This window comes from Chlorocebus sabaeus, chromosome 6 (assembly GCF_047675955.1).
Source record: "Chlorocebus sabaeus isolate Y175 chromosome 6, mChlSab1.0.hap1, whole genome shotgun sequence".
In the NCBI taxonomy this organism is placed as follows: Eukaryota; Metazoa; Chordata; class Mammalia; order Primates; family Cercopithecidae; genus Chlorocebus; species Chlorocebus sabaeus.
Window position 1 is genome coordinate 11,710,266 of NC_132909.1, and position 8,887 is coordinate 11,719,152.

Genomic DNA, 8,887 nt, shown 5'->3' on the forward strand with positions numbered 1-8,887 from the left:
GCTACTCAGGAGGCTGAGGCAGGAGAATCATTTAAACCCAGGTGGTGGAGGTTACAGTGAGCTGAGATCATGCCACTGCACTCCAGCCTGGGCGACAAGAATGAAATTCCATCCCAAAAAATATATATGTGTGTGTGTGTGTGTGTGTGTGTGTGTGTACATACATATATATACACACACATAGTGTGTGTATCTCATACTATATATACATATATATGCATACACATATAAATATATACACACATATAAATACATATAGACATATACACATATGTTTGGTTATGTGTGTTAGTTGCGTTGTTCAAATTTTTAGCCCATTCTGATTTTTTGTTCTCCTTATTATATAAGCTATCCCAAAAAGTGTATTAACGTCTTTCACCATAGTTGTGAAGTTGCTTATTTCCACTTTTATTTTAGTTACTTTTTTGAAGCTAAGTAATTAGGAATATTCAGATTTATAATTATTATACGTTGCTTTTGGATTGACCCCTGTGTCATTATTCCTTGTCCTGCTTTATCTCTAGCTTTATCTTTTGTATTAAAGCCTACCTTGCTATTCACTTACACTACAGTAATTTTCTTTTGCTAGTGTTTGCATGATGTATCTTTTCTACATATTAATTTTTAACATTTCTGGAACCTCATATGTAACATATATTTCTTACAAGTGTATAGAGGTTCTTTCTTAAATTCAGACTTAAAATCTCAGAATTCAATTTGAATGATTTAGTTTTTTTAAAAAATTGGTTCTGATTGGCGAGAGGAGCTGAGATAGCCAACCAGATGCAGCCAGGAAGAGCTTCTCCCACCTAGAGACTGACCATCAAGAAGCCCAGCATACAGCAAGCAGATCTTTGAAAGGAAGGCATTGAGAGTGGAGTGAGGGAGGCAGGCCCTCAGCTGGAAGGGGAGGAAGCTGGAAGCCCTGCACAGGGTTGCTGAGCATGAGGACTTGATCCTGGCCCTGAGCAGCTCCTGGGGAAGTGAGGAGTTAAATAGATATGGAGTGGCCCACTCTTGCAGTCCATCTCACATGCAATGACACCCATAGGCTCAAAATAAAGGGATGGAGGAAAATCTACCAAGCACATGGAAAACAGAAAAAAGCAGGAGTTGCAATCCTAATTTCAGACAAAGACTTTAAACCAATGAAGATTAAAAAAAAAAAAAAAAATACAAAGAAGGGTATTACGTAATAGCAAAGGGTTCAATTCAACAAGGCCTAACTATCCTAAATACATATGCACCCAACACAAGAGCACCCAGATTCCCAGAGCAAGCTCATAGAGACCTTCAAAGAGATTTAGACATCCATACAAGAATAGTGGGAAACTTCAATACCTCACTGACAGTATTAGACAGATCATCGGGTCAGAAAATTAACAAAGATATTCAGGACCTGAACTCAGCACTGGATCAAATGGGCCTGACAGACTTCTATAGAACCCTCCACACAAAAGCAACAGAATATACATTCTTCTCACCACCACATGGCACACATTGAAAAATCGACCACATAATGGGAACGAAACACTCCTCAGCAAATGGAAAGGGGGCCTTCAAAGTGCCGAGATGCCTAGGTCCTCCCTGTGCTTGGGAGGGTGGGGCTCCTGCCTGCTCCCAGCCCCCAAGAACACAGGGAGGCCCCGGTCTGCAGCCGTGACTTGGGAAACTGCAGCCCTGACTCGGGCAGCTGTAGCCACATCCAGAAGGGTGGGGCACCTGCCTCCTCCTGGTTTCAGCTGGCTCTGTGAAGTGTGGCACCACCGTGTACACAGCTCCACCTCAGGGCTCCTCTCTGCCTGCCCCTCTGTGCCCAACCAGGCTGCTCCCCTGCTGGAGGGTGACTCAGCCCGGCCCCATTGTGGTGGTGCCCAGGGCAGTGGGCTCCTGGGACGCAGCGGGGAGCAAGGTTGAGGCTGCAGTGGAGGCGCCAGGCCTGGGAGTGGGTCCTGTTAGGCCGTGCAAGGGTGGGAGTGGCGCAGTCAGCTGCCTCGGGAACACAGGGCACAGGGGATGCAGGGCACAGGAGTTCCACCAGCACCACTGTTGCTCCCGCAGTCACTCCTGCCACCACTGCAGTGCACCTCCCTGCTGCAGCCACAGACGGCCGGCCGCTGCTATCAAAAGCAATTTATAGATTCAACACTATTCCTATTAAACTACCAATAACATTCTTCACATAACTAGAAAAAACTATTTTAAAATTGACATGAAACCAAAAAAAGCCCGAATAGCCAAGGCAATCCCAATCAAAAAGAACAAAGCCGGAGGCAACATCCCACCTGACTTCAAACTATACTATAGGGCTACAGTAACCAAGGCAGCAGGGTACTGCTACAAAAACAGACACATAGACCAACGCAACAGAATAGAGAGCCCAGAAATAAGGCTGCATGCCTACAACTATGTGATCTGAGACAAAGCTGATAAAAACAAGCAATGGGGAAAGGACTCCCTATTCAGAAGTGGTGCTGGGATAACTGGCTATCCATATGCAGAAGATTGAAACTGGACTCTTCCCTTACATCATATACAACAATCAACTCAAGATGGATTAAAGACTTAAATGTAAAACCAAAAATTATAAAAAAACCCTGGAAGATAACCTAGGTGATACCATTCTGGACACAGGAACAAGTACAGATTTCATAGCCAAGATGCCAAAAGCAATCATGACAAAAGCAAAAATTGACAAATGGGGTCTAATTAAACTGAAAAGCTGCACAGCAAAAGAAACTATCAACAGAGTAAACAGACAACCTACAGAATGGGAGAAAATTTTTGCCAACTATGCATCTCACAGAGGTGTAATACACAGCATCTATAAGGAACTTAAGTTTACAAGAAAAAGAACAAACAACCCCATTAAAAAGTGGGCCAAGGACATGAACACACACTTTTCAAGAAGACATACATGCAGCCAACAAGCATATCAAAAAAGCTCAATATCACTGATCATTAGAGAAATGCAAGTCAAAACCACAGTGAGATACCATCTTGCACCAGTCCAAATAATTATTATTAAAAAGTTTAAAACATAATAAGAACAGATACTTGGCAAAGTTGTGGAGAAAAAGGAACACTTATACACTGTAGTGGGAGTATAAATTAGTTCAACCATATGGAAAACAGTGTGGTGATTCCTCAAAGACCTAAAAACAGAAAGACCATTTGTCCCAGTAATTCTATTACTGGGTATATACCCAGAAGAATATAAATCATTCTATCATAAAGACACATGCACGTGTATATTCACTGCAGTACTATTCATGATAGCAAAGACATGGAGTCAACCTAAATGCCCATCAATGGTAGACTGGATAAAGAAAATGTGATACATATACATCACGGAATACCATGGAGTCATAAAAAAAGAATAAGATCATGTCCTTTGCAGGAACATAAATGGAGGTGGAGGCCATTATCCTTAGCAAACATAGGAACTGAAAACCAAATATCACATGTTTGTACTTATAAGTGGTAGCTAAATGATGAGAAAATATGGACACATAGAGTGGAACAACACACACTGGGGCCTTTCAGAGAGTGGAGGATGAGAAGAGGGAAAGGATCAAGAAAAATAATTAATGGGTACTAGGTTTAATACCTGGGTGATGAAATAATCTGTACAACAAACCACTGTGACACAAATTTACCTATATAACAAACCTGCAAATGTACCCCTGAACTTAAAATAAAAGTTAAAAAAGTTCATTGTAGATTCTGGATAGTAGTCCTTTGTCAGATGTATAGATTGTGAAGATTTTCTCCGTTCTGTGGGTTGTCTGTTTACTCTGCTGACTGTTCCTTTTGCCATGCAAAAGCTCCTTAGTGGCCGGGCGTGGTGGCTCAAGCCTGTAATCCCAGCACTTTGGGAGGCCGAGACGGGTGGATCACGAGGTCAGGAGATCGAGACCATCCTGGCTAACACAGTGAAACCCCGTCTCTACTAAAAAATACAAAAAACTAGCCGGGCGAGGTGGCGGGCGCCTGTAGTCCCAGCTACTCGGGAGGCTGAGGCAGGAGAATGGCGAGAACCCGGGAGGCGGAGTTTGCAGTGAGCTGAGATCCGGCCACTGCACTCCAGCGCGGGCAACAGACCAAGACTCCGTCTCAAAAAAAAAAAAAAAAAAGCTCCTTAGTTTAATTAAGTAACAATTATTTATCTTTGTTTTTACTGAATTTGCTTTTGGGTTCCTGGTCATGAAATCCTTGCCTAAGTCAAGGTTTAGAAGGGTTTTTCCAACGTTATCTTCTAGAATTTTACAGTTTCAGGATGGAAGTCCCTAATCCATCTTGAGTTGATTTTTGTATAAGGTGAGAGAGGAGGATCCTGTTTCATTCTCCCACATGTGGCTAGCCAATTATCCCAGCATCATTTGATGAAAAGAGTATCCTTTCCCCACTTTATGGTTGGGTTTGCATCGTCGAAGATTAGTTGGCTGTAAGCATTTGGGTTTATTTCTGGGTTCTCTATTCTGTTTCATTGGTCTGTGTGCCTATTTTTATATCAGAACTATGGTGTTTTGGTGACTATGGCCTTATAGTATAGTTTGAAATCAGGTAGTGTGATGCCTCCAGATTTGTTCTTTTTGCTTAGTCTTGCTTTGGCTATGTGGGTTCTATATGAAATTTAGAATTGTTTTCTCTAAGTCTGTGAAGAATGATGGTGGTATTTTGATGGGGATTGTGGATTTCAAACAAATCAGTAAATGATCCCATCAAAAAGTGGGCTAAGGACATGAAAAGAAAATTCTCCAAAGAAGATATGCAAATGGCCAACAAACATAAGAAACAATGCTCAACATCACTATGATCAGGGAAATGCAAATCAAAACCACAATGCGATACCACCTTACTCCTGCAAGAATGGCCATAATCAAAAAATCAAAGAACAGTAGATGTTGGCATGGATGCAGTGATCAGAGAACACTTCTACACTGCTGGTGAGAATGTAAACTAGTACAGCCACTATGAAAAACAGTGTGGAGATTCCTTAAAGAACTAAAAGTAGAACTACCATTTGACCCAGCAATCCCACTACTGGGTATCTACCCAGAGGAAAAGAAGTCATTATACGAAAAAGATACTCACACATGCATGTTTATAGCAGCACAATCGCAATTGCAAAATCGTGGAACCAACCCAAATAACCATCAGTCAACGAGTGGATAAAGAAACTGTGGTACTTTTTTGCAATGGGTTTGCCACCAGAACACCCCTAAAAGCCAAAATGGGAAAGGAAAAGACTCGTATCAACATTGTCGTCATTGGACATTGATGTCTCAGGACACAGAGACTTCACCAAAAACGTGATTACGGGGACATCTCAGGCTGACCGTGCTGTCCTGATTGTTGCTGTTGGTGTTGGTGAATTTGAAGCTGGTATCTCCAAGAATAGGCAGACCTGAGAGCATGCCCTTCTGGCTTACACACTGGGCGTGAAACAACTAACTGTTGGTGTTAACAAAATGGATTCTACCTAGCTACCCTACACCCAGAAGAAATATGAGGAAATTGTTAAGGAAGTCAGCACTTATATTAAGAAAATTGGCTACAACCCCATCACAGTAGCATTTGTGCCAATTTCTGGTTGGAATGGCGACAGCATGCTGCAGCCAAGTGCTAACATGCCTTGGTTCAAGGGATGGAAACTCACCTGTAAGGATGGCAATGCCAGTGGAACCACGCCGCTTGAGGCTCTGGACTGCACCCAGCTGACACCAACTCATCCAACTGACAAGCCCTTGCACCTGCCTCTCCAGGATGTCTACAAAATTGGTGGTACTGGTACTGTTCCTGTTGGCTGAGTGAAGACTGGTGTTCTGAAACCTGGTATGGTGGTCACCTTTGCTCCAGTCAATGTTACAGCTGAAGTAAAATCTGTCGAAATGCACCACGAAGCTTTGAGTGAAGTTCTTCCTAGGGACAATGTGGGCTTCAATGTCAAGAATGCATCTGTCAAGGATGTTCATCTTGGCAACGTTGCTGGTGACAGCAAAAATGACCCACCAATAGAAGCAGCTGGCTTCACCACTCAGGTGATTATCCTGAACCATCCAGGCCAAATCAGCACTGGCTATGCCCCCGTACTGGATTGCCACATGGCTCATACTGCATGCAAGTTTGCTGAGCTGAAGGAAAAGATTGATCACCATTCTGGTAAAAAGCTGGAAGATGGCCCTAAATTCTTTAAGTCTGGTGATGCTGCCATCGTTGCTGTGGTTCCTGGCAAACCCATGTGTGTTGAGAGCTTCAAGGACTATCCACTTCTTGGTCGCTTTGCTGTTCATGATATGAGACAGACAGTTGCCATGGGTGTCATCAAAGCAGTGGACAAGAAGGCTGCTGGAGCTGGCAAGCTCACCAAGTCTGCCCAGAAAGCTCAGAAGGGTAAATGAATATTATCCCTAATACCTGCCACCCTGGTCTTAATCAGTGGTGGAAGAACAGTCTGAGAACTGTTTGTTTCAATTGGCCATTTAACTTTAGTAATAAAAGACTAGTTAGGGATAATAATGCATCACAAAACCTTCAGAAGGAAAGGAGAATGTTTTGTGGACCACTTTGGTTTTCTTTTTTGCGTGTGGCAGTTTTAAGTTATTAGTTTTCTAAATCAGTACTTTTTAATGGAAACAGCTTGACCAAAAATCTATCACAGAATTTTGAGACCCATTTAAAAAGTTTACTGAGAAAAAAAAGAAACTATGGCATGTATATATATACAATGGAATACTGCTCAGCCATAAAAAAAGTAATGATTTAACAGCATTTGCAACAACCTAGATGAGATTGGAGAAAACTATTCTAAGTGAAGTAACTCAGGAATGGAAAACCAAACATCATATCTTCTCACCAATATGTGGGAGCTAAGCTATGAGGATGCAAAGGCATAAGAATGATACAATGGACGTTGGGAACTTAGGGGGAAGGTTGGGAGGGGGTGAGGGATAAAAGACTACAAATAGGGTGCAGTGTATACTGCTCGGGTGATGGGTGCAAGAAAATCTCACAAATCGCCACTAAAGAACTTACTCATGTAACCAAATACCATCTGTACCCCAATAACTTATGAAAAAATTAAAAGTAAATTTTTAACATTTTAAAAAAGTAAAATTAGTGTCTAAAAAAGGAAATTGCATGCAGTCTGTCTGTCGTCTATCAATCTAACATCTATCTATCATCCAACCACCCATCCATCCATCATCTATCTATCTATCTATCTATCTATCTACCTACCTACCTATACATCTTACCTACACATCTATTTAAGATAGACATCTATCTATCTACCTACCTACCTACCTACCTACCTATATATCTACCTATACATCCATTTAAGAACAATTTTCTGGGAGGAGGATTGATAATTTTCATTAAATCAGCAAAAATTGTCCAGTACCTAAATTATGTTGAAACTTAGTGCCAGAAAGTTATTTCTTCCTTCAAGAAAATTTAGACTAAGGATGATTGCCTATGACCTAAATTGTCAGTAGTTCATGGAACAAGATGTGTATATTTTGCTCTTTCTTTCTTATTCTCTTCCTCTCCTTCCTTCCTTCTTCTTTCCTTTCCACAGCATCTCACTCAGTCACCCAGGCTGGATTACAGTGGTGCCATCACAGCTCACCGCGGCCCCGAACTCCTGGGCTGAAGTGATCCTCCCACCTCAGCCTTCCGAGTAGCTGGGAATGCAGGCATGCGCCACCATGCCCAACTAATTTTATTTTTGTTTTCTGGCACAGACAGGGTCTCACTTTGTTGCCCAGGCTGGTCTTGGACTTCTGGCTTTAAGCTATTCTCCTGCCTCAGCCTCCCAAAGTGCCACGATGACAGGTGTGAGCCACTGTGCCAGCCTGTTTTGCAGCTTTCTTAAGAAAGCACAGTTGAGAAGAGAAAACACTAAGAGCTTGACACATGCCAGCTACTGTGCTGGGAGCTTTTTCAAGTCTGACTTCATCTGATCCTCATAAATACTCAGTTTCAAATTAGAATGACTCTCCTTCACCCAGAGATGTACATATATAGTCTACATTCCCATATCCTTGAACTGGTGATACAACTTATCATCAATAAGGTCTTGCAATAGCTGCCAGACAAGTAGAGTGACAGAGCTGCTGCCGCTTGTACAGGGACAAACTAAGTCTTCAGGTTAATATTCTTGACACTTCAATTAAGTTGTGTGGATTGCTTATGTTTCATGTGTTGAGTGTAATTGTCATTTTAAATATCAGAAAACGCCATGACTTGGCTCGTGTGTTGTGTGTGCAGAATGACACATTAATAGAAGACCATGACGTAAATTTACTGTTAATGAAGCACATACTCATTGTTTTAGGAATAAACCCAGGTACATATTTTCTTGCAAATCAATAACCAAGTGCTTTATGGGGCACAAGAAGACAAAGGGATGAAGAGTATCACATTTTGTTTCTGAGTAGGCACAAAAGGATTGCCCAGCACAAGGGAAACAACATGGCCCATGTATACATATGTAACAAACCTGCACGTTGTGCACATGCACCCTAGAACATAAAGTATAATTTAAAAAAAAAGAAAGAAAGGCAGAAGGAGTTGTCAAAATCTCTAGGAGTAGATGAAAGAAAATTCAAAGAAAGAAGGGGCTAGTGTCACCAGTTCAATGATAACTTGCAGCATGGGTGTCAGCAGCTTAGAATAAAAGCAAACTCTGCATGACCAGTGCTGTTGGTAGAACTGAGAACGATGTTGTGTAAGAAAGCACAGGAACCAATCTGGGGTTGAAAGATGATTCACAGGAGGCAGTCTCCAAATGTGGAGACATTTTAAGACATCTTTAACACATTTATTTCCCACATATTTTTATTTTTCTATTTGCCTTCCAAAAGTCTACGTCTCAACAGAG

General features: G+C 41.7%; 1 pseudogene; it reads left to right on the forward strand.

Moving 5' to 3' along the window:
* The first annotated feature begins 5,459 nt into the window (after positions 1–5,459).
* LOC103234901 (putative elongation factor 1-alpha-like 3) lies at positions 5,460–6,695 on the forward strand (annotated as a pseudogene).
* Positions 6,696–8,887: the final 2,192 nt, after the last annotated feature.